This window comes from Phyllobates terribilis, unplaced genomic scaffold (assembly GCF_046119375.1).
Source record: "Phyllobates terribilis strain yellow unplaced genomic scaffold, ASM4611937v1 Scaffold_11__3_contigs__length_659146591, whole genome shotgun sequence".
Lineage (NCBI taxonomy): Eukaryota > Metazoa > Chordata > Amphibia > Anura > Dendrobatidae > Phyllobates > Phyllobates terribilis.
The window spans coordinates 88,399,686-88,419,316 of NW_027362771.1; positions in this window are offsets into that span (position 1 = coordinate 88,399,686).

Genomic DNA, 19,631 nt, shown 5'->3' on the forward strand with positions numbered 1-19,631 from the left:
TTAATGTTTGCAAATGCACACAGGAATAAATACCTTAATTTTTGGAGACATGTCCTGTGGTCTGATGAAACTAAAATTTAACTTTTTGGGCATAGTTATCATCGTTACATTTGGAAGGAAAAGGGAGAAACTTGGAAGCCTAACAACACCATCCCAACTGTGAAACACAGAGGTGGCATCATCATGTTGTGGGGGACTGGTGCACTTCACAAAATAGATTGCATCATGAGAAAAAATATTATGTGGCAATACTGAAGCAACATCTCAAGACATCATCCAGGAAGTTAAAGCTTAGGCGGAAATGGGTCTTCCAAATAGACAATGACCCAAAGCATACTTCCAAAATGAGAGCAAAGTGTTTTGGACTGGCCGTCACAAAGCCCTCATCTCAATACTATTGAAAATGTATGGGCCTACAAACCTGGATCAGTTACACCAGTTTTGTCAGGAGAAATGGGCCCAAATTCTGACCAACCATTGCGAGAAACTTGTGGAAGGATATCCCAAATGTTTGACCCAAGTCATTCAGTTTAAGGGCAATGGTACAAAATACTAATGAAATGTATGTAAATTTTTGACTGTGTAGTAAGTAATAAAAATGCCTTAAAACATTCTCTCGCTCTCATTATTCTGGCATTTGGCAAATATTAAAAATTATTTTAATCCTAATTGACCTAAAACTGGAAAGGTTTATTCTGATTTCATGTCAGATATTGAGAAAAACATGCATATGTGTCTTTTTATATAGTGCATGTAAACTTCTGGTTTCAACTGTATATGCCAAATGGCAATTATTTAAAATTCTACAAATCGATTAATATAAACCCACTTTTGGTGCTGTAAGCATCTGAAAAGATTTTACTGATATTATTAGTTATCACTAGTGTTATCACTAGTGTTGAGCGATACCTTCCGATATCGGGAAATATCGGATCGGATTGGATCGGACCGATACCGAAAAAGTATCGGATATCGCCGATTCCGATACCGGAAACCAATGCAAGTCAATGGGACAGAAATATCGGAATGAAAATAAACCCTTTCTTTCCTTGTAGGTTAATTCTACATGAAGGAAAACAACTAAGAATAATGTAGAATGTATTGGGGGAGGTGGGGGAGACAATAAAGGCATAGAGGTTTAGCCCAATCAAATGGAATAGCAGGAATTAATATTTTTTTTAAGACATTCTGAGTTACGGAAATATTGACTATGTTAAGTATTTTTATATTTTGTCAGATATTTATGTTTCACTACTTCCATGCTCTTCACCTTCTTTTTTACTTCTCCCACACTTTCTCCTTCATCATCCTCAGCATCTTTTTCATCCACTTCTTCTTCACCTTCTTCATCTTCTTCTTCTTCACCTTCTTCATATTATTCTTTTTTTTTCATTCTTCATATTCTACTTCTTCATCTTCTTCATATTCTTCTTCTTCATCATATTCTTATTTGTGACAGGCATTCCTGTAGTTGTTGTCAATAGAAGGTTGGATATTACACCTTTCGTTCTGCCCGTCACAAAAGATTTACAACAGGATTTGTCCGTGTTCAGTTTGGCCTGCAGCAGCAGGTCTTTTCCAGGGGCATCACGAGGAGGAACGGACTCACCCCCATACACTGCTTAGTCATCTTCTGCTTATAATTTAGATATTATCTTTTGCTCTGATTTTTAGTCTTATGCTTAATGTTCTTCCGCTTTTTGTTCTGCAGCTTCATGTATTTCTGCTTCTTGGTTTTCTGTCTCTTGTTCTTCTGTATCTTGGTGCTTGTCTTCTCTTCTTTGTCCTCTTGGTCAACTTCTTCACGGTCATCTTCTTGGTCTTCTTTGGGGTGGTCTTCAGGGTCGTCGTCTTCGGGGGTCCTCGTCTTCGGGGTCCTCATCTTCTTCGGGTTGGTCTTCTGGGTCCTCGTCTTCGGGGTCCTCGTCTTCTTCGGGGTGGTCTTCAGGGTCCTCGTCTTCTTCGGGGTGGTCTTCAGGGTCCTCGTCTTCTTCGGGGTGGTCTTCAGGGTCCTCGTCTTCTTCGGGGTGGTCTTCAGGGTCCTCGTCTTCAGGGTCGTCGTCTTCGGGGTCCTCGTCTTCTTAGGGTTGGTCTTCAGGGTCCTAGTCTTCAGGGTCCTCGTCAGGGAGATCCAGAGTGATTACCAAGAACCATTTCAAAAAGCTTGAACTTGGAAATGTAGCAGAAGGTACAAGAAAGCTGAGGAACTACCGAGGACCAGCTGACGGTACTGGAACCCGGATGGGTAGCAGAAGGTTCAAGAGCCAATGGAACTGCCAAAGACCAGCTGACGGTACTGGAACTCGGTTACTAAGCAGGAGGTACCTGTGCCAGAAAGCACTACCAAGGACCAGCAGACGTTGGTGGAACTTGGATACCGAGAAGGAGGCACCTAATGCAAAGGCACTGCCGAGAACCAACTGACGGTACTGGAACCCGGATGGGTAGTAGAAGGTACAAGAGCAAATGGAACTACCGAGAACTAGCTGGCGGTGCTGGAACCCAGGGTAAATACTAAAAACAGAGTGGAGCCAGAGGTGTAATTGGAGCAAGTTTTAAATCAGTAGTACAGTGGATGTGGACAAAGCAGGAGAATTTGCCGGACACACAGCAGGGGAACAGCTGACGTTACTGAACCCCAATAACACTGGAGCAAGCATTGACTGTGCAGACGGCACTTCTGAGCAGCAACTAGCGGTATTGGAGCCCAGGGTAAATACTAAAAACAGAGGAGCCAGAGGTGTATTTGGAGGAGGTTTTAAATCAGTAGTACAGTGGATGTGGACAGAGCAGGAGAAATTGCCGTCCGCACAGCAGGGGAAAAGCTGACGTTACTGAACCCCAATAACACGGCAGCAAGTGTTGACTGTGCAGACGGCACTTCCGAGCGCCAACTGGCGGTGTTGGAGCTCAGGGATAATACTGAAAACAGAGGAGCCAGAGGTGTATTTGGAGGAGGTTTTAAATCAGTAGTACAGTGGATGTGGACAGAGCAGGAGAAATTGCCGTCCGCACAGCAGGGGAAAAGCTGACGTTACTGAACCCCAATAACACGGCAGCAAGTGTTGACTGTGCAGACGGCACTTCCAAGCGCCAACTGGCGGTGTTGGAGCTCAGGGATAATACTGAAAACAGAGGAGCCAGAGGTGTAATTGGAGCAACTTTAAAATCTGTAGTAGTGAGAATGTGGACAGAGCAGGAGAAATTGCCGTCCGCACAGCAGGGGAACAGCTGACATTACCGAACCCCAATGACACGGCAGCAAGTGTTGACTGTGCAGACGGCACTTCCGAGCGCCAACTGGCGGTGTTGGAGCTCAGGGATAATACTGAAAACAGAGGAGCCAGAGGTGTAATTGGAGCAACTTTAAAATCTGTAGTAGTGAGAATGTGGACAGAGCAGGAGAAATTGCCGTCCGCACAGCAGGGGAACAGCTGACGTTACTGAACCCCAATAACACGGCAGCAAGTGTTGACTGTGCAAACGGCACTTCCGAGCGCCAACTGGCGGTGTTGGAGCTCAGGGATAATACTGAAAACAGAGGGGCCAGAGGTGTATTTGGAGGAGGTTTTAAATCAGTAGTACAGTGGATGTGGACAGAGCAGGAGAAATTGCCGTCCGCACAGCAGGGGAACAGCTGACGTTACTGAACCCCAATAACACGGCAGCAAGTGTTGACTGTGCAGACGGCACTTCCGAGCGCCAACTGGCGGTGTTGGAGCTCAGGGATAATACTGAAAACAGACGAGCCAGAGGTGTAATTGGAGCAACTTTAAAATCTGTAGTAGTGAGAATGTGGACAGAGCAGGAGAAATTGCCGTCCGCACAGCAGGGGAACAGCTGACGTTACTGAACCCCAATAACACGGCAGCAAGTGTTGACTGTGCAGACGGCACTTCCGAGCGCCAACTGGCGGTGTTGGAGCTCAGGGATAATACTGAAAACAGAGGAGCCAGAGGTGTAATTGGAGCAACTTTAAAATCTGTAGTAGTGAGAATGTGGACAGAGCAGGAGAAATTGCCGTCCGCACAGCCGGGGAACAGCTGACGTTACTGAACCCCAATGACACGGCAGCAAGTGTTGACTGTGCAGACGGCACTTCCGAGCGCCAACTGGCGGTGTTGGAGCTCAGGGATAATACTGAAAACAGAGGGGCCAGAGGTGTATTTGGAGGAGGTTTTAAATCAGTAGTACAGTGGATGTGGACAGAGCAGGAGAAATTGCCGTCCGCACAGCAGGGGAACTGCTGACGTTACTGAACCCCAATAACATGGCAGCAAGTGTTGACTGTGCAGACGGCACTTCCGAGCGCCAACTGGCGGTGTTGGAGCTCAGGGATAATACTGAAAACAGACGAGCCAGAGGTGTAATTGGAGCAACTTTAAAATCTGTAGTAGTGAGAATGTGGACAGAGCAGGAGAAATTGCCGTCCGCACAGCAGGGGAACAGCTGACGTTACTGAACCCCAATAACACGTCAGCAAGTGTTGACTGTGCAGACGGCACTTCCGAGCGCCAACTGGCGGTGTTGGAGCTCAGGGATAATACTGAAAACAGAGGAGCCAGAGGTGTAATTGGAGCAACTTTAAAATCTGTAGTAGTGAGAATGTGGACAGAGCAGGAGAAATTGCCGTCCGCACAGCCGGGCGCCAACTGGCGATGTTGGAGCTCAGGGATTACAGTTCAGGTGGTAGAAACATGAACAGAACAGGAGACCTGGATACTGTTGGCAACCAATTATTTATTCTGGAAGAGGACTGGCAAATTCATGAGAGATCCAGGCCTTGTTCATTTTGAGAAAAGTAAGCCGGTCAACGTTATCGGAGGATAGTCGCATGCGACGGTCTGTTAGTACACCACCTGCGGCACTAAAGATGCGTTCCGATAATACACTAGCAGCAGGGCAAGCTAGCACCTCCAATGCATACTGAGTAAGCTCTGGCCATGTATCCAGCTTACAGACCCAAAACTTGAAGGGAGAAGAGCCGTCTGGGAGTACACTAAGAGGGCAAGACATGTAGTCTGTCACCATCTGACGGAAACGTTGCCTCCTGCTGACTGGAGCCGTCTGTGATGGTGTAGACATTTGTGGCGACGGGGACACAAAACTTTGCCACATTTTGGCCATACTGGTCTTGCCTTGTGCTGAGGCGCTGCTTCTGCTCCCTCTTTGTGCAGAGCTTCCTCCACTGCCTCGACGCACTGAGCTGCATTGTAAAGCACTAGCAGCACTGCTTTCGGTTGGAATGGAGAACATGATGGAATGCACCAGTGCGTCTTGGTACTCCCGCATTTTACGCTCCCAGTTCAACGGTGTTATGAGGCTTTGTAAGTTGTCCCGGTAGCGAGGATCTAGGAGGGTGGACACCCAATAATCAGCCGTGTTGAGAATGTGGGCGATGCGGCGGTCATTTCTCAGGCACTGCAGCATGAAATCAACCATGTGCTGGAGACTGCCAACTGGCCAAGAAACGCCGTCCGCTGCTTGAGGCGTGATCTCTGCCTGCTCTGCATCACCCCACCCTCGCTCTAGATACTGACTACTAGAGCATTGTGTACCTCCCTCCTCTGGACAGATGTCTTCCTCATCCATTGACTCCTCCTCATCCTCCTCACAAAGTGTCCCCTGCCTAGGCCTTTGTGAGGAACCACGTTGCGCAGACTGTAGAGAAGCAGATGGCATTAATAATAATAATAATAATCTTTATTTATATAGCGCCAACATATTCCGCAGCGCTTAACAATTCACAGGTTCATGTACAACAGTCATAAGTAACATAGCTAAAGATAATACAATAATTACAGCAAAAATAATGATGACCCTGCTCCTAAGAGCTTACAATCTACAATGAGGTGGGGGTGACACAAAGTACAATGGCTTATTTACAAGGATGGTCCAGCCATCTTGAGGGGATGAGGGATAGATAGAGGCTGCATGAGCTTATCACTAGTGTTGAGCCACCCCCGTAGTGTTCGGGTTCGGTTCGGTTCGTCGAACACCGGGATGTTCGAGGAACTGTTCGTCGAACTGTTCGTCGAACACCTTAGAACACCGTCGAACACCGTTAAAACCAATGGCAGGCAAACAAAAACACATAGAAACACATAGAAAACACCTGCAAAGGTGTCCAAAAGCTGACAAACTGCTCAGAAGACACTCTATTTAAAAAAGCCGGCCGGCAAATTCAGCAGCGGCATACACCGGTACCCGACAATTTAGACAAGAAGGAATAGAGCATCACACATAGATTAGATAGATAGAAACATGTCAGTCACACATATAAGAAGCACAGTGACAGTGTTGGTTACTGCACTTGTCATTTAGTGTAAAGGATTTATTAAAAAAAATATTAGTGTTTTCATGCACCGTCTCTTTAAAAAAGCCGGCCGGCAATTCAGCATCTGTACCCGACAATTTAGAACAGAAAGAATAGAGCTTCACACATAGATTAGATAGATAGAAACATGTCAGTCACATATATAATAAGTACAGTGATAGTGTTGCTTACTGTACTTGTCATTTAGTGTAAAGGATTTATTTAAAAAAATAATAGTGTTTTCATGCACTGTCTCTTTAAAAAAGCCGGCCGGCAATTCAGCAGCGGTACCCGACAATTTAGAACAGAAAGATAGAGCATCACACATAGTTTAGATAGATAGAAACATGTCAGTCACATATATATGAAGTACAGTGATAGTGTTGGTTACTGTACTTGTCATTTAGTATTAAAATAAAGGATTTATTATTAAAAAAATTGGCGTGGGGTTCCCCTTAATTTTAGGCTCTAGCGGAGGTTAAGCAGACGGCTGGGGCAGATGTTTGAAGCCTGGGAAGGGGGTAATACCCACGGAGCTTCCCAGGCTACTAATATCAGCCCCCAGCTGAATACATAGCCTTTACTAGCTATTAAAATGGGGGACCCCCCCAAAAAAATGACGTGGGGTCCCCCCTAATTTAATAGCTAGCAAAGGCTAGGCAGACAGCTGGGGGCTGATATTAATAGCCCAGGAAGGGAGCCATGAATATTGGCCCCCTCCCAGGCTAGAAACACCAGCCGTCAGCCGCCCCAGAAATGGCGCATTCATAGGATGCGCCAATTCTGGCACTTAGCCTCGCTCTTCCACGCTGCCCTGGTGCGGTGGCAGGGGGTAATAGGGTTGGGGTTGATGTCAGCTTATAATGCCAGCTGACATCAAGCCCAGGTTAGTAATGGAGAGGCGTCTATAAGACACCCCCATTGCTAACCCCATAGTCAAAGTTAAAAAAAACACAAACACCCAGAATAAAGTCCTTTAATTGAAATAAAGACACAATCCTTTATTGTTCTAAATTAAACCATACTTACCATCACGCCCATTCCAGCTGAAGCCAACGATCTCCTGCAATAAAAGAAAAATAATAAAGCAACCTCATCCTTACCTTTCCATGGTTCCCACGACAGCTTCAGCTCTGCTACATCGAGATGACAGGCTGGACCGCAGCAGAACGCTGCCATCCAGCCTGTCATCCCGCAGACACTGAGAAGCGCAGGCTTGCTTGCGCTGCTCAGCGTCTCTCTGTGACGACATGCAGATGAGCCGAGTTCATGTCCAATGAACTCGGCTCACCTCATGCACGTCACTGACAGCGTGGGAAAATTCTCACGCTGAAGCGCTGATTGCAGGAGAATTTTCCCACGCTGTCAGTGACGTGCAGGAGGTGAGCTGAGTTCATTGGACATGAGCTCACCTCATGCACATCACTGACAGCGTGGGAGAATTCTCCTGCACTCAGCACTTCAGCGTGAGAATTTTCCCACGCTGTCAGTGACGTGCATGAGGTGAGCCGAGTTCATTGGACATGACCTCGGCTCATCTGGATGCCGACACAGCGAGACAGTGAGGAGCGCAAGCATGCCTGCGCTTCTCAGTGTCTGCGGGATGACAGCCTGGATGGCAGCGTTCTGCTGCGGTCCAGCCAGTCATCTCGATGTAGCAGAGCTGAAGCTGTCGTGGGAACCATGGAAAGGTAAGGATGAGGTTGGTTTATTATTTTTCTTTTATTGCAGGAGATCGTTGGCTTCAGCTGGAATGGGTGTGATGGTAAGTATGGTTTAATTTAGAACAATAAAGAATTGTGTCTTTATTTCAATTAAAGGACTTTATTCTGGGTGTTGTGTTTTTTTTAAATACTTTACTAGAAATTCATGGCGGTCATGTCTAATACTGGCGTGACCCCATGAATTTTGGGCTTGGGGCCAGCTGATAATACCAAGCTGGCCCTAACCCCTTTATTACCCAGTGAGCCACTGCACCAGGGCCCTGGATGAGTTGGGTACAGCGCCAGAAGATGGCGCTTCTATGAACGCGCCATTTTCCGGGGTGGCTGCGGACTGCAATTTGTAGCGGGGGGGGCCCAGAAAGCTTGGGCCTCCCTGCGCTGCAGATTCCAGCCCCCAACTGCCTAGTTGTACCTGGCTGGACACAAAAATAGGGCGAAGCCCCACATACTTTTTTTTTAATTATTTCATGAAATTCATGAAATAATTAAGAAAAAAAGGCCTTCCCTATATTGTTGTGTCCGGCCAGGTACAAATAGGCAGCTGGTGGTTGGGGGCAGCCCGTTCCTGCCTGCTGTACCTGGCTGGACACAAATATAGTGCGAAGCCCCACTTCAATTTTTTTTAATTATTTCATGAAATTCATGAAATAATTAAGAAAAAAGGGCTTCCCTATATTGTTGTGTCCGGCCAGGTACAAATAGGCAGCTGGTGGATGGGGGCAGCCCGTTCCTGCCTGCTGTACCTGGCTGGACACAAATATAGTGCGAAGCCCCACTTCAATTTTTTTAAATTATTTCAGGAAATTCATGAAATAATTTAAAAAAAATTGAAGTGGGGCTTCGCACTATATTTGTGTCCAGCCAGGTACAGCAGGCAGGAACGGGCTGCCCCCAACCACCAGCTGCCTATTTGTACCTGGCCGGACACAACAATATAGGGAAGCCCTTTTTTTCTTAATTATTTCATGAAATAATTTAAAGAAAATTGACGTGGGGCTTCGCCCTGTTTTTGTGTCCAGCCAGGTACAACTAGGCAGCTGGGGGCTGGAATCCGCAGCGCAGGGAGGCCCAAGCTTTCTGGGCCACCCCCGCTGCAAATTGCAGTCCGCAGCCACCCCGGAAAATGGCGCGTTCATAGAAGCGCCATCTTCTGGCGCTGTACCCAACTCATCCAGGGCCCTGATGCGGTGGCTCACTGGGTAATAAAGGGGTTAGGGCCAGCTTGGCATTATCAGCTGGCCCTAAGCCCGAAATTCATGGGGTCACGCCAATATTAGACATGACCACCATGAATTTCTAGTAAAGTATTTAAAAAAAACACAACACCCAGAAAAAAGTCCTTTAATTGAAATAAACACACAATTCTTTATTGTTCTAAATTAAACCATACTTACCATCACGCCCATTCCAGCTGAAGCCAACGATCTCCTGAAATAAAAGAAAAATATTAAAGCAACATCATCCTTACCTTTCCATGGTTCCCACGACAGCTTCAGCTCTGCTACATCGAGATGACAGGCTGGACCGCAGCAGAACGCTGCCATCCAGCCTGTCATCCCGCAGACACTGAGAAGCGCAGGCTTGCTTGCGCTCCACAGTGTCTCTCTATGAGGGCATCCAGATGAGCCGAGTTAATGTCCAATGAACTCGGCTCACCTCATGCACGTCACTGACAGCGTGGGAAAATTCTCCTGCACTCAGCGCTTCAGCGTGGGAGAATTCTCACACTGAAGCGCTGAGTGCAGGAGAATTCTCCCACGCTGTCAGTGACGTGCAGGAGGTGAGCTGAGTTCATTGGACATGAGCTCACCTTATGCACGTCACTGACAGCGTGGGAAAATTCTCCTGCACTCAGCGCTTCAGCGTGGGAGAATTCTCACGCTGAAGCGCTGAGTGCAGGAAAATTCTCCCACGCTGTCAGTGACGTGCAGGAGGTGAGCTGAGTTCATTGGACATGAGCTCACCTTATGCACGTCACTGACAGCGTGGGAGAATTCTCCTGCACTCACCGCTTCAGCGTGAGAATTTTCCCACGCTGTCAGTGACGTGCATGAGGTGAGCCGAGTTCATTGGACATGAACTCGGCTCATCTGGATGTCGTCACAGAGAGACGCTGAGCAGCGCAAGCAAGCCTGCGCTTCTCAGTGTCTGCGGGATGAGAGGCTGGATGGCAGCGTTCTGCTGCGGTCCAGCCTGTCATCTCGATGTAGCAGAGCTGAAGCTGTCGTGGGAACCATGGAAAGGTAAGGATGAGGTTGCTTTATTATTTTTCTTTTATTGCAGGAGATCGTTGGCTTCAGCTGGAATGGGCGTGACGGTAAGTATGGTTTAATTTAGAACAATAAAGGATTGTGTCTTTATTTCAATTAAAGGACTTTATTCTGGGTGTTTGTGTTTTTTTTAACTTTGACTATGGGGTTAGTAATGGGGGTGTCTTATAGACGCCTCTCCATTACTAACCTGGGCTTGATGTCAGCTGGCATTATAAGCTGACATCAACCCCAACCCTATTACCCCCTGCCACCGCACCAGGGCAGCGTGGAAGAGCGAGGCTAAGTGCCAGAATTGGCGCATCCTATGAATGCGCCATTTCTGGGGCGGCTGACGGCTGGTGTTTCTAGCCTGGGAGGGGGCCAATATTCATGGCTCCCTTCCTGGGCTATTAATATCAGCCCCCAGCTGTCTGCCTAGCCTTTGCTAGCTATTAAATTAGGGGGGACCCCACGTCATTTTTTTGGGGGGGTCCCCCATTTTAATAGCTAGTAAAGGCTATGTATTCAGCTGGGGGCTGATATTAGTAGCCTGGGAAGCTCCGTGGGTATTACCCCCTTCCCAGGCTTCAAACATCTGCCCCAGCCGTCTGCTTAACCTCCGCTAGAGCCTAAAATTAAGGGGAACCCCACGCCAATTTTTTTAATAATAAATCCTTTATTTTAATACTAAATGACAAGTACAGTAACCAACACTATCACTGTACTTCATATATATGTGACTGACATGTTTCTATCTATCTAATCTATGTGTGAAGCTCTATTCTGTCTGTTATAAATTGTCGGGTACCGCTGCTGAATTGCCCGCCGGCTTTTTTAAAGAGACGGTGCATGAAAACACTATTATTTTTTTTGATAAATCCTTTACGCTAAATGACAAGTACAGTAAGCAGCACTGTCACTGTACTTCATATATATGTGACTGACATGTTTCTATCTATCTAATCTATGTGTGATTCTCTATTCTTTCTATTCTAAATTGTCGGGTACCGCTGCTGAATTGCCGGCCGGCTTTTTTAAAGAGACGGTGCATGAAAACACTATTATTTTTTTTGATAAATCCTTTACGCTAAATGACAAGTACAGTAAGCAGCACTTTCACTGTACTTCGTATATATGTGGCTGACATGTTTATATCTATCTAATCTATGTGTGAAGCTCTATTCTTTCGGTTCTAAATTGTCGGGTACAGGTATATGCCGCTGCTGAATTGCCGGCTTTTCATGTTTCACTATGAGCACTGTTCCCATCGATTTGGGCAATCACTGTAATGCCACAACCACCATGGCTGTGGCATTACAGTGAGTGGCAGACAATCCCTGCATGATTGGTGCTCTAAATAGCGCCAGACATGCAGGACACGCTTTTGGTGCACGAACAGTTATCGAACATAACCTCGAGCAGCCGAATTTTTTGCAAATCGTTCGGGTTCGTCGAACAACTCGAACACCGCCCAAAACAGCTCGAATTTGAGATTGGCGAACAGTTCTAGTCGAACACCGCTCATCTCTACTTATCACCAGCCAGTATCTAGTGCTTTTTGGTTGGGTGGAGACTTATGTTTGGAGAAATAAGGAATGGGCTATGAGAATATAAAAGGACTTTGATTAGGGAACGTGATAGGCCACCCTAAACAGATGTGTTTTTAGGGAGCGTCTAAAACTGTGTAAATTGTGGTTCATCCTAATTTCTTGGGGTAGAACATTCCAAAGAATAGGTGCAGCTCGGGAGAAGTCTTGAAGCCGGGAGTGGGAGGTACAGATTAGTGCGGATGTTAGTCGAAAGTCGCTTGCAGAGCGTAGAAAACGGGTAGGCCGATAGACAGAGATGAGGGAAGAGATGTAGGGGGGTGCCACACTGTGGAGAGCTTTGTGGGTGAGAACAAGCAATTTAAATCGGATCCTATAATTCATGGGCAGCCAGTGCAATGACTGGGACAGAGCGGAAGCGTCTGAGTAACGATTAGCCAGATAGATGACCCTGGCTGCAGCATTAAGGATGGACTGGAGGGGGGAAAGTCGAGTGAGGGGGAGACCAATTAAGAGAGAGTTATCCAAGTTATCTGTAAACAGAAAGATTGTGAGGGAATATTTAGCTAACATAAATGAGTTCAAGTCTCCAGGTCCAGATGAATTACACTCCAGAGTACTGAAGGAGATCGTAGAAGAAATTTTAGAACCACTCTCCATAATCTTTGAAAATTCTTGGAGAACAGGAGAAGTCCCAGAAGACTGGAGAAGAGCAAATGTTGTTCCTATCTTCAAAAAGGGGAAGAAGGTGGACCCAGGGAACTATAGGCCGGTGAGTCTGACTTCTATACCAGGAAAGATCTTTGAACAAATTATTAAACAACATGTATGTAAGTACATGGATAAGAATGAAGTGATTAACCAGAGTCAGCATGGGTTTGTAACTAACAAGTCATGTCAGACTAACTTAATTTCCTTCTATGACAGAATCACTGACTGGGTGGATCAGGGAAATGCTGTAGATATAGTATATCTTGACTTCAGCAAAGCATTTGACAAAGTATCTCACACCATCCTTATTGAAAAAATGACCAAGTGTTAGAACCTTGCTGTTAGGTTTTTTTTCCTTTGCTGGTCACATGACCTTGTTGGCCTATTTAATCCTGCTCCGCCCTTCTGGCTTTGCTGGACTTCATTGTATATCTACTTTCTAGCTAGCCTGTGCTCTGTATCTAACTCTGTTAGTTTGCTTGGTCTACGGACCTCTATGTTCTATCTATTTTGTTTGTTCGTCTGTCTGCTACTATTTCTGTTAGGAGGTGTCCCATATTCCTCCCAGTCCTTAGTACTTGTAGGGATTCCCTCCTCACATCTATAGGTCTCCGTACAGACTAGATTAGGACTTTAGCAGGTCTGATCGCAGGATCAGGTTCCCTGTTACATCGTAGGGATTCAGCTGAGTCTTATAGTAGGGACAGATCTCCTCTCTTTCCTTAGCTTTGGTAGCAGAACATAACACCAAGTATGCAATGGACCAGGCAACTGTTAGGTGGATTCATAACTGGCTTAGTGATCGGACTCAAAGGGTGGTTGTAAATGGCTTCACATCCAGCTGGATGAATGTCTCAAGTGGGGTACCACAGGGCTCCGTCCTGGGACCTGTATTGTTCAACATCTTTATCAATGATTTAGATGAAGGAATTGAGGGTAAACTGATTAAATTTGCTGATGACACAAAGCTAGGAGGGATAGCTAATACTAGAGAAGAGAGAGAGAGGATTCAAAAAGACCTAAATAAACTGGAGCAGTGGGCAGCAACCAACAGAATGGTTTTTAACAGGGAAAAATGCAAAGTACTGCATCTGGGCAATAAAAATGAAAAAAGCATATACAGAATGGGAGGAATAGAGCTAAGCAACAGTACATGTGAAAAAGACTTAGGTATACTAATAGATCATAGACTGAACATGAGTCAACAGTGTGATGCAGCAGCAAAAAAGGCAAATACAATTCTGGGATGTATTAACAGAAGCATACAGTCTAGATCACGTGAAGTCATTATCGGTCTTTACTCCTCTTTGGTCAGACCTCATCTGGAATACTGTGTACAGTTTGGGCACCACATTTTAAAAAAGACATAGACAAACTGGAGCAAGTTCAGAGAAGAGCGACCAGAATGGTGACTGGTCTGCAAACCATGTCCTATGAGGAACGGTTGCAGGATTTGGGAATGTTTAGCTTGCAAAAAAGAAGACTGAGAGGAGACTTAATAGCTGTCTACAAATATGTCAAGGGCTGTCACATTGTAGAAGGATCATCTTTATTCTCATTTGCACAAGGAAAGACTAGAAGCAATGGGATGAAACTAAATGGGAGGAGACACAGATTAGATATTAGAAAAAACTTTTTGACAGTTAGGGTGATTAATGAGTGGAACAGGCTGCCACGAGAGGTGGTGAGTTCCCCTTCAATGGACGTCTTCAAACAGAGGCTGGACAGACATCTGTCTGAGATGATCTAGTGAATCCTGCTTTGAGCAGGGGGTTGGACCAGATGACCCAGGAGGTCCCTTCCAACTCTACCATTCTATGATTCTATGAGTTACAGTAGTCAAGGCGGGAGTGGATCAGGGCAACAGTGAGGGTTTTTGTTGTTTCCAAGGTGAGAAAGGGGCGGATTCTAGAGATGTTCTTCAGGTGCAAGCGACAAGAGCGGGCAAGAGATTGTATGTGGAGGGTGAAGGAGAGATTGGTGTCAAACACAACGCCCAAGCAATGCGCCTGCTTGCTCGGCCTTATTGTGGTGCCACACACTGAGAGAGAGATGTCAGATTTAGAGAGATGAGTGGACGGCGGGAACAGAAGAAGTTCAGTTTTTGAGAGGTTGAGTTTCAGATAGAGAGCGGACATGATTTTAGAAACTGTGGCCAGACAGTCACTGGTGTTCTGTAGTACAGCGGGGGTAAGGTCAGGGGATGAGGTGTATAGTTGTGTGTCATCAGCATAAAGATGATACTGCAAACCAAATTTGCTGATTGTCTGTCCAATTGGGGCTGTGTAGAGAGAGAAGAGAAGAGGGCCAAGGACTGAACCCTGAGGAACCCCAATAGTGAGAGGAAGAGGGGAAGAAGTGGAGCCAGCGAACGATACACTGAAAGAGCGGTCAGATAGGTAGGAGGAGAACCAGGAGAGAGCAGTGTCCTTTATGCCGATTGAGTGAAGCATAGAGAGTAGGAGGTGGTGGTCAACGGTGTCAAAGGCTGCAGAGAGGTCAAGAAGAATGAGCAAAGAGTGGTCACCATTACGTTTTGCTGTCAGAAGGTCATTGGTTACTTTGATGAGTGCAGTTTCTGTAGAATGTAGAGGGCGGAAACCGGACTGTGATGGGTCTAGAAGAGAGTGAGTGGAGAGATAGCTGGTAAGGCGGGAGTAGACCAGGCGCTCCAAGAGTTTAGAAATGAAGGGAAGATTGGAGACTGGTCTGTAGTTGTTTGTGCAGGAAGGGTCAAGAGAGGGCTTTTTTAATAATGGAGTGATGATGGAGTGTTTGAAGGAGGAGGGGAAGATACCCGAAGAGAGGGAGAGGTTGAAGATTTTAGTTAGGTGAGTAGTGATGACTGAAGAAAGAGACTGGAGTAGATGTGAGGGGATGGGGTCAGTGGTGCATGTGGCGGGATGAGAAGAAGAGAGGAGCCTGGAGACTTCGTCTTCTGTGACTGGGTCAAATGTGGAGAGGGATCCAGAGGGGATGTGCGGGGGGGTGGGAGTCACGGCACTTTGTGGCTGGGAGCTGATTTCCTGACGGATGGTGTCTATTTTCTCTGTGAAGTAGGAGGCCAGGTCCTCAGCACAAATGTCCGTGGTGGGGGCCTGCGCTTTAGGACTGAGGAGGGAGTGAAAGGTATCGAAGAGTTTTTTGGGGTTGTTGGATAGTGAGGAGATCAGGGTGGTGAAGTAGGTCTGTTTGGCGAGGTGAAGGGCAGAGTTATATGTTTTTAACATAAATTTGTAGTGGATAAAGTTTTCTGGTGTCCGAGTTTTCCTCCATAGCCGTTCGGCACTTCTAGAGCATCGCTGGAGAAATCGGGTTTGCGGCGTGAGCCAGGGCTGTTTTACTCTGTGTTTAGAGGTTCTGAGGGTGAGGGGCGCTAATTGGTCCAGCATGCTTCTGAGAGTGTCATTGTAGTGGTTTACAGCCAGATTAGGACAGGAAGAAGAGGAGATTGGGGACAGTGATGAGTGAAGGGAGTCTGTAAGTGTATGAGGGTTAATGGCTTGTAGATTTCTGAATGTGTGATAGGTAGGAGTGTGCTGGGGCGGGCGAGGATTTGTGAGCGTGAAGGAGAGAATGTTATGATCAGAGAGGGGAAGAGCGGAGTTATTTAGGTGGGGGATTGAACTAAGCCGGACAAAGACCAGATCAAGGGTGTTTCCATCTTTGTGTGTCTCAGAGGTTGAAAGCTGTGAGAGGCCGAGAGAAGTGGTTAAAGATAGAAGCTGGGATGCGGATGAGGAGGTGGGGCTGTTTATGGGGATGTTGAAGTCTCCCAGGATAAGGGTTGGTAAATATGAGGACATGAAGTGAGGGAGAGGGGATGGAAGAGCCTGATTGTGTGTACCTCAAAAGAAGGGAATGAGAGTGATGGTACTGGCGGAATGACCTGGAAGGTGCATTGTGGGGACAGGAGTAAGCCGACTCCACCACCAAGTCTGTTCACAGGTCTCGGGGAATGGGAAAAATGCAAGCCGCCATGAGAAATAGCAGCAGGGGAGACAGTGTCAGAGTCCTGGATCCAAGTTTCAGTGAGGGCCAGCAGATTGAGAGAGTTGGACAGAAAGTAATTGTGCAGGAAAGGAAGCTTGTTGCATACAGACCGTGGATTCCACAGTGCGCAGTTGAAGGAGGGAGATGAAGGAGTACAGCTGATGTTAATAAGGTTAGCAGGGTTTCGATGTGAGGTGGGGGAGAGGTTGAGATTGGTGGAGGATGGTCCGGGGTTAGGAGAGATGTCCCCTGAAATGAGTAGTAGCAGTAAAAAGAGAAAGAGCAGATAGTTTTTGGATTTGTGACATGGTTTCTTGTGCAGTACCTTTGGATGGGACAGAGTGAGATTTTTCAGGAAATTCAAAAGAGCATGGGAGCTGTACATGGGAGAGGGAAGGAGTGAGGGGCAGATATGGATGTGTGGTGCTGGAGGGGGGATGGGGCGGTGAGTGTGTATGAAAAAAGCACATAGAAATAAGGACACAGGAATAAAATACATAGATAGCAAAGAGTACAAAGTGTGGGTTACCTGACTCCTGCCCTGAATGACTGCCATTGAAATGACTGTCAGAGACACTTGTCGAATAGGACACTTTGCTGAAGCGGACACATGCATGCACCCCACACCACGTGCACCCCTTACAATGCATCTAGATTTATAGGAAGGACTATAGCATCAGATGAGAGGGATTGTGGGAGCTGCTTGTGACTAAATTGCCAGCTGTTCAGCTCACCAGGGGAGTGGAGGCCTGATCAAAGACACAGACCTAACACACTATGCCTGACACAGTATAACACCTTTCACCATCAGATAAAGTCTACAATGATGGAAGGACACAGTGACTATTGAATACAATGCATCAAATAACAGAGCACAGATCCAGCAAGCAGACACATTATACCATAGAATAGTTTCAACATGAGGGTTCAGCAGATGACAGAAACAGCAAGCATTTGTGACTCCTCATCCTCCACGTCTTCCAAAACCTCGTCCCTTAGTGCTTGCAGTGTTTTTTCAATCAGGCTGATAAGGGGGATAGTCATGCTGACTAGTGCATCATCTGCACTCGCCATCCGCGTGGAATAATCGAAGGCACGCAAGACGTGGCAAATGTCCTTCATAGAGGCCCACTCAGTGGTGGTGAAGTGTGAACGGCGCGCACTGCAACTTGTTTGCGCCTGCTGCAGCTGGTACTCCATTACTGCTGCCTGCTGCTCACACAACCTCTCCAGCATATGTAACATTGAATTCCACCTGGTGGGTAGGTCACATATGATGCGATGTTCCGGAGGACGTAATCGGCGCTGCAGAGCTGCAATGCGTGATCTTGCATTGCTGGAACGCCACAAGTGAGCGCACTCTATGCGGACCTTGTGAAGCAGTGCATCAAGATCCGGATAGTCCCTCAAAAAACTCTGCACGACCAAGTTGAGCACATGTGCCAGACATGGGATGTGAGTGAGGTTGCCTAGGCCCAGAGCTGCCACCAGATTTCGGCCATTGTCACACACTACCATGCCTGGCTGGAGATTCGCTGACACGTCGCTCTGCTGCTTGATGGCATTCCAGAGCTCCTGCACTGTGTGGCTTCGATTCCCCAAAGAAATTAATTTTAATACGGCCTGTTGACGTTTGGCCACGGCTGTGCTCATATTGGTCACCATAACAGGTAACTGTTCACGGGTCGATGTGGAGGTAGATCGTGACGGCTCCAGCAGCGCTGATTCAGAGGAACTGGAGTATGAGGAGGAGTCAATGTGTACAGACTGGATTCCTGCAATCCTTGGAGTTGGCAGAACACGTACAGCGCCACTCTCAAGATCTGTACCCGGCTCCACAACATTTACCCAATGGGCAGTGAGGGAAAAGTATCGTCCCTGTCCATGCTTACTGGTCCACGCATCGGTGGTCAGGTGGACCTTGCTACTGACGGCGTTTTGTAGCGCATGTTTAATTTTTCCCTCCACATGATGTTGCAGGGCAGGGACGGCTTGCCTGCTGAAATAAAAGCGTCTGGGCACGTTGTATTGTGGGACTGCCAATGCCATAAAGTTACGGAATGTGTCAGTCTCCACCAGCCTGAATGATAGCATTTCAAGGGCCAGTAGTTTAGCAATGCCAGCATTCAGAGCCTGTGCTCGGGGGTGGTTTGCCGAGTATGGGCGCCTTTTCTCCCATGCCTGTGCTAACGATGGCTGTAGACTGGCCTGGGAGTGTGAGGATGACTGGGAAAGTGGTGCTGTGGGTGGAATTACACTGTGTCTCTGTACAACAGTGCCAGAGATTCTTCCATGGCGATTCTGTGAGGAAGCCGAACCAGCTGTGTGTGAGCTGGAGGAAGAGGCTACAACACGAGCTGAAGAGGTGGTAGGTGGCGCTGTAGGTTGGCCTAGGTCTTCAGTTTGTTTTTGTAACTCCACCACGTGCTTGGTCCGCACATGTTTCCACATATTTGTGGTATTGAGTTTGCTGACACTTTTCCCTCTTTTCACCTTCTGATTACACAGCTTGCATTTGACAAAGCAAATGTCATCTGCAACTGTGTCAAAAAAGGACCAGGCACTGCAAGTCTTGGGAGCGCCCGCTTTGGATTTTGGAAGAGCCATGCTCCTAATGGGTGCGGAAGTGGAGGCTACAGGCAACCAAGTCTGCCCCCTCCCTCTCCCTCCTTTTTGGGCTGTTCGGGGAATCTCTTCCTCAGAGCTGCTCCCACCACCTTCCTGTTCCTCACGCCATGATGGGTCAAGGACCTCATCATCTACACCACCCTCTTCAAACAACTGCTTCTCCTGGGTAGTCTCGACAGCACAGTACGCACCAGAAAGTGGCACCTGAGTCTCATCATCAGAAGCGTACTGAGGTGTGCTGCTGAACATAGGCACTGGCCCACCCGCCTCTTCAGATTCAGAGAGACAAAACGGATGCGCATCACTGCATACTACCTCTTCTTCAAATTCTCGAATTCTGCTTGGCAGGCCCCCTCTTTCCAAGCCAAGAGATTCAGAGAACAGAAGTAGAGATGGCTCCTGTCCAGGGCTCTCTGACTGCCTGGGCAATTTGGCAGGTGGTGAAGAGACAGATGGGTGC